Here is an 11,866-nt window from a genome sequence, read left to right on the forward strand (position 1 = left end):
CATTTCAAATTCCAAAATATTTTTTGGAATGGGAAAAAATGAGTCTGTGTGTCACAGTGTACGTAAAAATTCGGCATTACCTGTGAATTCACATATTATCTATAACTTTTCCTAACTAACTCCTGTAGGTGGCACTGTTCCTGCAGAAAACACTTTTCCCAATTCCCCTTTAGGGATGTCATCTCCCCAGAGATCTCTGTGGCTTCGGACAGCAGGTCCAGAGAGGGAGCCAGGTAAGCAGAGGCTGCCAGCAGGACCTTGCAGGCAGACCTGGTATCAACTCCTGCTTCACCTTTTGCAAGCCTTTTACCTTCATTCCTCTTAGAGCCTGTTTCCTTACATTTAGAGCAGGGTGTGGCTGGCCATCCTTACCTTGCAGAGTTCTGAGAATCAGAGCTCGGGCATGAAAGGCCTGTAGAAGGTTCTCTCATGAGTCTCTATGGTGAAACCACTCATAAGAATTAACTGGAGACAGACTAAAGATTTAAATGAATGCTATGAAACCATAATTCCCTGTCCTTCTATCTGCTCTTAATATGCCAAGATGGAGCTGTTGAGGTGGTAAAGGGCTGGGTGGAGAATAGTCCTGGAAATAGATGCCTGTGTGTGTGGAACAGACATTCTTTAGTAGTCTGGAATTATCTATCTGATCCTCTAGGACCGGCCACTTCCTTCCTCCATTTGCAGACACAGCCAGTACCATGCATGCTGTCAGAAACTTACTGTCTTGGTTTCTCAAACTCCTGTAAGGTCTAGGTGGGACCCAGTGGGAAGGGTGGAGTTTTGCGGCACTGATGCTGCCCTGTTGAAACCAGGTGGAAGGGAAGGAGACAGGCACTGTTCCTGCTTCATCGTGGTTCAGCTATGTTAGCGTTGGTGTTGGTGTTGGATTTCTCACCTTTTACCCTAACATATCTCAAAAGTTTAATATCTGTCCTGCAGGTCAACATGGCTGCCAGAGCATTTCCTTCTTTCCCAGAAGTGCCCTCCATGAGGTACCCATGGGCTGCCCTTTATGACCATTCATGAGCTCTGGACCACCCCCATATTCTCCATCCTGGTGGTCTTTGGGACCTCACCCTCCATCTCCATCTCCACCTCCACCATTTGGTAAAATGATCTGAATAGTAGAAGTTGACTTGTAAAACACATTTTATCTATTTTTTCTTGTTGAGTCTTTGGGGAAGATGCAGTGATGGCATCACAGGGCTTTCAGGTCAGCCTGACCGAGGGCATTGTAACATTCTTGGGACATGCATGAAATGGGCTGTTTTTTCCACATGGTCAGCTGGGCAGCAAGTGTCTCTTACAGAGAAGAAACAGGCCTTATACAGGTTGACAGACATAGCACTCTTTAGGATGTAGCTTGTTACAGAGACCACATATTGGGCTCTCTGAGGGATGAGACATGCCCCTAAATTTATTTATAGCTAGTTGAGACCTGAGCTGTTCACAGTTGCTTGATCAGTTATGAAAACACCTGAACCAGGGCCCTGTGGAATCTCCCTCAAAGGTCAGGGTCAGATCTTTTCTCTTGACTATAATATTAGTCTAAGTCCATTTCTATTCAGAGATAGTTATATAATACCTGCTGACATGTGGAAGGCAGCTTATAGATAAGCTGAAAGATTGAACAATTCCCCTGGAGCCAGACAAAACACACCCATGCTCTTCTGTTGAGGATTTATTGATGTTATACACCAATTGAGACTCTCATTTTAATTCTTATCTATAATGAGATGGTGATTTATTACCCCTAATGTATATTAAGAAATGGCTGTTTTGGTGACGATTTCCAGATTTCTATTTGAGCTGACCTGTCGAAAGTTATTTGACTAATTAAGAAGAACAAGAACCAGGGCCCTATGGTTTCTTCATTAAGATGATGGGATGGATCTCCCCCTTATCGTCGGGGTCACCTGAGGCTTGTGGGTTACTCTCTGCCTTTCTTCATGGTCCTGAATGTGGGGAAGAGTTTAAGATGTCACAAGATGTGGTGTTTGTTTGAATTCTGCATAGTCTACTAAAATCAGAATACACTTCCATCCCTTCTAGAGCCTTTAGCCGATCCAGAAGCTCATGTCACTCCCAGGAGTCACAACAACAAGCACTCTACCAAAAATGCCAAGAAGGACCAGGAAAATTCTGGGGCCATTTTCAGTTGTAAGTCTGTCAGGACACCCTCATTTGTGATCCAGCATGCTCTCCAGCCTTTTCCCTGTTTTTTGTGTTGTGTGATATATCTGCCTGTTTCTATTTGCCAAATGCACATCCTTAACCCAAGAGTCTACAGACTTCTCTCTTTTCAGCCTGTCACCTTTTTTCTGGTAAATTTAGTGGCCAAAGGAACTTAGAGATTGAGGACCCTATTGCTTTTCCCATGTGTTCTGGAAATAACACCAGGAAGATAATACTGCACTCCATACTAAAGTCTCTAGGCTTGTTGACTCCTACCATACCGCCTCTCTGTGGGATCAGTGTTGTTGTTATTTTCCTTTTTCTGGTCATGCGATTACGTGTTAAAGCTATCTGTTAATTGGAAATGTGAAAAGACGCCCCTCTATTTTTATATTGTGTGCCTTGTACAATTTAGAGTGGTCTTAGACAAAGGTCATTGTCATAACTCACCACCTTCACATCTTCGTTGGTAAATGAGCTGTTTGGAATCCTTCAAGCTGTGCCTTGGGTAAAAATGTTTTGAACACAAGGTCCTTCACTTGTGTTCACACGAGCAGGTTCTGTTGTGTCTCCAATCTGTTTTAGAGCTGATACCATCACTCATGACACATCCCAGGGAATTGATACCAAAATCAAAACATGTTCACATTAATTCTGTTACATGAATTTCTTCTTTTTTTCCCATATGATGTATTACTCTGTGTCTTCATAGTGTGCTCAAAATCAGAATTCCTTGTTTTTTTTTAATATATGAAATTTATTGTTAAATTGGTTTCCATTAGAATTCCTTATGAATTCAGATAAACACATGCGGGCTTAGTAGACACTGGTAAATAATGTGTTTGTCACAGCAAACACTTTCTCAGTTCCCCTGCAAGACTTCAGGGATCCTCAACTCCCCAGTGGCCTCTTAGGCCTTTGACAGCACTTCTAGAGATGGGGAAGACCCCTTTCTCAGGGAGGGAACAGAGGGGGCAAAGTGAGGGGCCAACAGGCAGAACTTTTCCCCAGTAGTAGCTGTGATTTTTTTTGTGCAGAAAGTGAGCTGTGTATTTGCACTCAATTGTGTGTGTGTGTGTGTGTGTGTGTGTGTGTGTGTGTGTGTGTGTGTGTGTGTTCTGAAGATGCCAAAAACAGAGTTTCTACAGTCACTGTAGTGGAGGGATGCAGGGTGATCTTGGACATAGGTGTCTGCCTGTCTGGAATATGCTACTTCATTTGTTTGGACTTACTTCTTTTAATCCTCTAAGATGGGATCATTTTGTTCTCCATTCTCAGACATGGGCAGGGATATGTGGTGTCAGTAGTTTAGCCTCCTGCATTTATTTGCCTAGGCTGTAGGTGGTACCCAGTGGGAGGACAGAGTTTTCAGGTAGTGATGCTACTCTCTTGGATCCTAGTGGCAGAGAAGGTGGCAGGTGCTGACCCGTACTTCTCTGGGTTTCAGCTGCTTTGGGTGTCCGTTCTCTTGTCTGGCATCTGAACGTAGCTGTCACTTCTGTTCTGCAGGGCAGTGTGGATCCATGGGGACATCCTCTTTTAACTGGAAGATTCTGCACACCCTACCTACCCTAGAGGCCACCCTACGGGCTCCTGGGCACATCCACCTCCTGAACCTTGGTGGCCCTGGGGACTACCCTAAACCCCTCCACCTGCACCACTTGGTAAGATGATGTGAGCAGTATGAGTTGACTTTCAAAGCACATTCATCTGATTTTTGTTGTTGTTGAGTCTTGGACAAGGTGCAGAGGTGTTACTACGGGGCATTATAATGCAAGAGAAATGTGTCTGCCGCCATTACCACATTCCTCGAGTGTCTCATGATCCACATATCATCTTTGTGTCATTTCCCCCACTCTGTGTTGGTACATATGTCTCTTGTGGAGATGGAATGGGGCCATATACAGAAAAGCAGGCATGGCGCTTCAGCAGATGTGTGCCGTACACAGTCCATGTGCTGGGCAGTGGGAGGCATGAGGCTCAGCCTAACGTATATCTATCCAGTTGAGCCCTGACTCATCCACAGTTGTTTGATGAGTCAAGAAAGCACCTGAACCAGGGCTATAACAGGTCTTCATCAAAGTTTAAGGGATGGTTCCCCTTCACCTTGGGATCACCTGAAGCATGTGGGATACCCTCTGCATGTGATTTGGGATGTGACTGGGCCAAAGAGTTTAAGTTGTTTGAGGAATGAGGTGATGGTTTTTGTTTTTCGTTTTTCGTTTTTTGTGTTTTTTTTTTTGTTTGTTTCTGTACAATCTACTCCAATCAAAATAAACCTCCATCCCTTATAGGGTCTTTTGCAGATCCAGATTTTGCTCCCGTGATTAACAACAAAACTGACTCTACCACAAGGACCAAGAAGGACAAGGTAAGTGTGTGGACATTTGCAGTTGGAACTTTTTGTGGAAACCCTTATTTTTCTGTTCAGCACTCTCTCCTGGCATTGTCTCTGTTTTTTGTGTTGTATAATATATCTGCTTATTTTTCTTATTTTCCAAATGCACAACCTTAACCCAAGTGTCTACGGGCTTCTCTATTTTCATCTCGTCAACTCCTTGTGGTAAGTTTAGAAGCCAAACATGGTCAGGGCTGAGGACCTGAGGGCTTTTCCAGTATGTTCCTGGAAATAACCCAAGGAGGATGACACCACACTCCACCTGGAAGTCTTCTGGACTGCCTCATTTTTTCTGCACCTCCTCAAAGTGGAATCATTGCTCTTACTGTTACTTCCTGTTCTGTTTTTGTCTAGGGGATTAACGTGTTCAGAAAATCCGCAGTTATCCTTATGGTATGAAAATGCAAAATACCTTCACTCCAACTTTATTTTTGTATGTGTCATTTAGAGTGGTCTTAGACAAAGTAAATTTCATACCCATCACATTTAGCCTTTTCTTTCTTTCTTTCTTTCTTTCTTTCTTTCTTTCTTTCTTTCTTTCTTTCTTTCTTTCTTTCTTTCTTTCTTTCTTTTGGAAATGTGCTATCCGGAATCCCTTCACATGTGCCCTGGGTATAAATACTCTGAACTATCAGAGGTGACATAATTGTCCTAGAAAACATGCATTGGAACATGAGTGGCAAAGAGAGAAAGTCCATAATTGCCTGCATTGTAATTCCCCACTGTTTCCTTCGTTTGTGTTCACATGAGCATGTTCTCTTGTGTCCTGTGTCAGTGTTACAGGTGAAACATGGAAATGTACAGCAGAAACAAAAGTGTGTTTGTGTTAATTCTGTTATTTAGAATTTCAGCTCATTTTTCCAGAGGACACAATTACCATGAAAATTGTACTGTACTTAAACTGAGAAGTACCATTGCATTAAAATAAATTACCTAAGCCCAACTAACATGTATAAGTGACATGTTTCTCTAAGAACATGACTTTCCAGGTTCTCTGCATGACCTCAGTATCCCCATCACCCCATGTGTCTCTGTGCCCATGGATAGCACTTCCAGAGAGGAGAAGAGCCCATTGTCGGGAGAGAAGCAGATTGGGCACAGGCAGGGGCTTAAAGGCAGATCTTTGAGCCACAAGGGCTATGATTCCATGTGTGGAGACTGGGATTGTCATTCCTTCTCATTCTGTAGTTCTTAACATACAAATAAGCAGCCTCTGTGGTAGAGGGGGATGAGGGGTGGTGGTTGATCCTGGACTTAGATGCCTTCATATCGGGAATATGCTATTTTATTAATTTACTCCATATTCACTCCATGAATCCTTTAGGACAAGAGCCCTTGCTGTCCTACATTTGCAGACATGTGGAGACCCTAGTTCCTTCCCATAGCCTCTGTTCCCCACCCCCAAAGCTCTCAATAGAACCCAAAGTATGGGTAGAGTTCTTTTGATGCCGATGCTGCCCGCTAGGAACCTGGTGGTGGGGAAGCTGGCAGGAGATGAGCAATGGTTCTTTAGGCTTCCACTTTTTGCCAGTGTTGGTACTTGGTTCTGTCCTCTGAACATAGCTTTCATTTCTGTTCTGCAGGCCATTATGTATGCAAGAGGGCCTGATCCTTTCCTAGGTTTGCCTTGCAAGCTGTACCCCATGGATCACCCTTCATCACCAGTCATGGGCTATGGGCCACCTCTAGCTCCTCCAAGTACTCAATTTGGTAAGATGACCTGAACTGGATGAGTGACTGATAAAGCGTATTCATCTTCTTCGTGAAAGACTTTGTGGGAATGACGTAGAGATGGTTGTGAGGGCTTGGCAATTCAACTGCAAACCTTCCTGAGGACAGTGTAATATGAATCCAAGGTTTCTCAGGACATAGGTACGATGGGCTTTGCCATTTCCCTGAAATGAGGTGAGGTATAGGTTTCTCTTGTCAAAAAGAAAGAGGATTTTTACACAACAGTAGACGTATCAGCGGTACTGGTGTGTATTTTACAGACACAATGTTGTGGGTTCTGTGACAGATGAGACGCACCCCTAACTTTAGGTGCCTCAGGTGTCCTGTGTGAAATGGGGCACATGCATTATATGACACAGAACTTGTGGTCACCATAATGGAAGCAGCATGGAAGGAATGGGGGAAACTTGAATCACACGGGAATAGAAAGTAAGTTGTGGACGGCAAGCAGAGTTTGAGGAGGTGCAGAAGGGAGGGTGTTGGGGTCAGTAGGATGGATTTGGAGGCCTTTCATGGCAGGGCCCACGGCCTGGGCAGGGAGCATGAGGATATCTGCAAAGAACTGCTTCACTGGTTCAAGCACAGTGTACAATGCAGTCATCATCTCTGGAATGTCAAGGTTACCACAGTGCACCCAGTTCATAATCTAAAAAGAAGACTGTTGTTTCCTTTGGTTTTCTGAAGGGTCTGCACATGTATGAAAGAATGTCCTGGAGATTTGGTAACTTAAACTTGGTCTTAGGAAATGCTTGTCTGCCTAAGTTTGTGTGTCTCAGTGAGACTAAGTGCGAAGATAGGTTGTAGATCAACTGAACGGCTTCCTTGGCCTTCAGCCTGAGTCAGATTCTTGGGGAATTCAGGGTTGAGGAGGAGCCGCCCCTGCTGAAGTCCGGTCATCACACTCCTGCATCTGCTGTCACCACCCTGCCTGTGGGTTTGCATCTCCCGAACTTCCCTCACAATTTCCTGAGGCTTTGCCTGTGTTCCTGTTGGCTCAGCTCTAACACCAGCTCTCAGTGGGGCCATCTCAGAGCCTGAGATTTGTAATCTGAGAAACAGGGACAATGTTGGTTTCTGAGGTCAGTACGATGAAGAGGTGACAAGCACATAAGGAATTTGTAAAATGTATGGGATGAGTGGGCCCTCACCCTTCTCAGGGTATAAATGTATATGCACACAGAAGATCATCTACAGATGTTCATTCAGTTTCATGCAACTGAGAGTATAATGCCTGAGGCTGAGAGATTGGCAATCACTACTTCAAAAGATACGGCAAAGACCCCAGTGTTTTTTTCTATGAAAATTCAGGTCCTATTTTACAAAGAAGAAAAAGATAACTGTGATACTGTGTACATTCAGGAATCTATGTCTAAGATTTAAAGACAGTCATCTCTTTGACTTACAGGAGAATTTGAAGTTTGAAGAGGACCCCGAACTGCGACAAATGGGCTGTGGTCATGTAATATATTTAGAAAAGTTGTTGATATACGTATTTGACTGAATTCTTTCCCTGACCAATCCTGTCCCCTCTATTTTGTCTTTGCTCGTTTCCCCTGATAAACCCATCACAGTTCTGTGTCTGTGTCAATATCTGCTTCCAGGAGGACATAACGGTCATTCTATTTTGATGTATACACAGTCACAAACAGTTAGAATCTACAGTAATAGGGGCAGAAGATAAGTCACTCTTTGAATTGTATTGACTACACATGTCCCCTGGTTCCTTCTGGGGTGGTAGACACAACTTTCCTCTAGATCTGGTGATGGTGGCATTCACTCCTCAATAGGTACTCTCAAGCACACGGTGCCTGCTAGTCACAGTGGTGTGTGGTGATCAGCAGGACAGCTGTCAGTCCCCACAAAGTGGCTGATTCCTGATTGCAAGAAATGGGTGAGGAGTCAGCAGTGTCTCTGGTAGAACAGTGAGGAAACCCTGCATTAATCCAGATGTTGTGGACTTTTCCCACCTACCAGCTACCTCACAGTAGCACCAATCCAGGTGGGAGCTGAGGTAGACTTATGGTAGTAGTTTTTGGGGTAACACTTATGATGTCTGGTATTCCTCCCAGTGTTTTTTTTAATTTTTTTGCAATGTGTTTATTTTTTGAGTGGGAGAGAGACAGAACACAAGCGAGAGAGGGGAAGAGAGAGAGAGAGGGAGACAGAATCCAAAGCAGTCTCAGGCTTTGAGCTGTCAGCCCAGAACCCAACGAGAGGCTCAAACTCACAACCCACGAGATCACGACCTGAGCTGAAGTCAGACACTTAACCGACTGAGCCACCCATGTGCCCTTCTTCCCACTGTTTTCTCAGTGAGGGATGGGCAGGGCAGAGGTTGACGACATGATACCCTTTCCTCCCTCACCACCAAGGTGGGGTTGGTTGTAAGCATCTGGCTCTTTCCAGGTCCTCAAAGCCCATGCATAATGCCCCCGAGGCCCTGACTCCTGCTGGGCCCTCCTTCCTCCCAGGTTATGGAGGCAACCAGCCTTCCATCAACTTTAGGGTCATGGCTGGGCCACCAGGGGGTCAAGGTCTGGCTGTCCACATGCTTCCCAGGAGTGGCTTGGAACAGCAATGCTGCAGTAAAGGTCAGCATGAGCAGCTTCTGTAAACAGGATTCTCATCCACTGCGATCGGGGCCTGGGCTAAAACATGACAGGAGAGAGGGGGACACAGGATATGTGGTGCCCTGCTTCTTGGCCAGGGCTGCACAGAGCAGAAGGCCGAGGGCCTGGGGAGAGGCAGAGAGACAGGCAGGGAGAGAGACACTGAGTCAGTGATGGGGGAATTGGGCATGTCCGAGAGAGTGAGAGGAAAAAACAGAGGGAGACAGGAGTAGAGAGAAGCAGAGACAAAGAGGAGTCAAAGAGGAAAGGATGGAGCTGGTCACAGTGTGTGAGGGGGTGATGGGCCATGCAGGAGGGGCTCTGTGACGATACTCTTAGTGTTGGAGGCAGAAAGTGTGGGAACCCTGGGCATTACAGTTCCCTGAATGCAAGGCTCCAACCTCACTGGGGCAACCTCTGTACAGGCCATTGCCCCTGGGAAGATGGGTGCCCCTCATTTTGCCTGGCGTGTTGGGGCCCAGTCTCAGTATCGGTCATGGAGAGAAATGGCTTGAGGCAGAGTGTGCAGGTCATCAGCAGGTAAAGTCCAGAGTGTGCCCCATGGGGAGGTTACCATCATCTGTCTCCCCCACTGCTCCCAGTCCCTACTCCATTCCCCCGTGCTTGAGCACGACCTTCCCTATGTTCCAAAACCAGGCGTCAGGCATTGTGCTGTCCCCACAGCCTGCAGCCTGGAACTTGCAAAGATGGATTATTGATCTCAACCAAAAGCTTTTGAGAATAAGGTCTGTATTCTCCTTCTGGACCGAGTTATGTGCAACATAGTAGTGAGTTGCTATTCTTACATCTACTGCTGATCTCTGGATTCTGGATTGTAAGTGAGCAGTTTAAAACACCACAGCCTTCTCTTACATGAAAGGAGAAACCTATGTCTTCACCTAGACTTCCTCAGATTGTGAAGACATGGCAATTATTACTCGAAGGCACAATTATCTACCTATGAGTCTGATGGAAACTATTTCATCCATCTTCACCCTGAAAGCATTTTTCATTGAAAATATTACCCATATAGAGGCAGGAAATTCATAACAGATGTGTAGCTCCCTCTGGGTATGCATTCTGACCTTGTCACATTTGTATCATCAAACACATTATTGACAACATGAAAAATAAGCTGTCAACATCAAGATGGTGACATTAGAGTATGTGGTATAAATGGAATTTCATATGTTCTCAATTAGAAATAATTTTTTAGTGGTGAAGGAGAAACTTAAAGTTTTGTCAAATTTTATTGACATATAGTAGACACACCATGTTGTATTAGTTTCAGGTGTATATCATAGTGATTCCGTGTGTATACATTATGCTCTCCAGATACCTAGACAAGTGTAGCTATCATGTGGAAGCATGCAACACTTTCTTACAGGATTGACTATATTCCATAGGCTGTACCTTGTACATCATTACGTATTCATTCCATAGCTGGAAGCCTGTATCTCTTTCTCAAGGGTGTCAATTTTTTATTCAACCCAAGTATTTTTGTGGTAAACGCCACTGCCTGTGGTTCATTCAGCATGTGTCAATTTGCGTTCTGTATTTCTGGGAATGCTGCTTAAAGCATTATAAATGAGGGGCACCTGGGTGGCTCAGTCGATTGAGCGTCTGACTTCAGCTCAGGTCGTAATCTCACAGTTCGTGGGTTCGAGCCCCGTGTCGGGCTCTGTGCTGACAGCTCAGAGCCTGGAGCCTTTTTCAGATTCTGTGTCTCCCTCTCTCTCTGCCCCTTCCCTGCTCATACTCTGTCTCTCTCTGGTTCTCAAAAATGAATAAATGTTAAAAAAAATTTTTTTAAAGCATTACAAATGATATCATGGCATCAGGAAATTCTGTTTCATTCTTCACTCACTATACAGGAGAAGGAAAAGATTTCTTTGTGTCCCAGGCCCTGTCACTAAGACCTTTCCCAGTCTGGAGAACAGGCCAACTGGACCAGCGGCACCCTCAGTACCTCCAGCTGAGCTGCCATGGCCTCGAGCATTGCAGGCATTCCGGCAGCCGGCAGAGGGCGCATGCGCGCGCGTGCGCACCAAGCCCAGGGAGGGCCTGGTCTTCTGCGTGCTCAGTGATGGCGGGAGAAGGCGCTTGTTAGGTTTTTCTGATCCAGTGTGCCTCAGATCTGGAAAGGCTTCCTTGCTTCTGAGGTCCCAGTGCCTCTGAGTGTGGGCAAAGAGCCAGAGCTGCGCTTCCAGCAGGTTCCACCCCAGGCAGGGGGACACCCTGGAGGCTTCCAACCACTTGGCATCTCCTCAGTGGTGGGGCTGAGTAGTGAGCTAGGGGGCTGGGTGGCTTCCCCAGAAACGCGGGATGGTCAGTGAGCGGCACAGTCCCTTGCATTTTCTGGGGTGTTCTGTGGTTTGTTCCTCATTTCCCCTGCCGCTTTGTGAACAAGATGTATTTCGCTGGGGTTGGTTTGTTGCAGGTTCAGGCTTGTTTTGGGGGAGAAATCCTGACACAAATTCGGAGGAACAGGAGCCGCATTCAGTTGGGAAGTGAAGAAGCCAAATGTTGACTCTCAGGACCTTCTAGAAGAATGAACTGGGAACCACTCTCTGGGTCCTGACGGAACCAGAGCCCGAGGTAAAAACGCAATGTGCCCTCCACATCATACATGCTTTTAGTAATGTTCAGTGGGGATTTTTTCCCAAAAATGTTGTAGTCGTTGAAAACAACTGAAAAACTGACAGGTAAGTTGTGTCAGGAACCTCCCGTTATTTGAATGTTCAATATTATTCCTGCAACAGAATTTGTTACAGTTGTCCTCTGTTACAGTCTTCGTTGGAAGGAGTCTCATCAATAATATCAAAAACATACTCGTTACCTTTTCCCCTTTTCAGTTGAGATTTGGCATGTTTTCTGATTTCTCATGAATTCATGAACATCTGAAATACTTTTAAATTGATTGCGGTTTTTACTAAAAGCTGAATCACTG

At 45.3% G+C, this 11,866-nt stretch overlaps 1 long non-coding RNA gene across 1 annotated transcript; it reads left to right on the plus strand.

The window, feature by feature from the left end:
• The first annotated feature begins 2,035 nt into the window (after positions 1-2,035).
• Positions 2,036-7,887, plus strand: LOC122482473. The gene is made up of 5 exons (XR_006297188.1): positions 2,036-2,163; positions 3,688-3,842; positions 4,473-4,549; positions 6,160-6,286; positions 7,713-7,887. It is a non-coding gene; the product is annotated as an uncharacterized LOC122482473 (long non-coding RNA).
• The last annotated feature ends 3,979 nt before the right edge of the window (positions 7,888-11,866 follow it).

The sequence above is a fragment of the Prionailurus bengalensis genome, chromosome D1 (genome assembly GCF_016509475.1).
Source record: "Prionailurus bengalensis isolate Pbe53 chromosome D1, Fcat_Pben_1.1_paternal_pri, whole genome shotgun sequence".
Classification (NCBI taxonomy): Eukaryota; Metazoa; Chordata; class Mammalia; order Carnivora; family Felidae; genus Prionailurus; species Prionailurus bengalensis.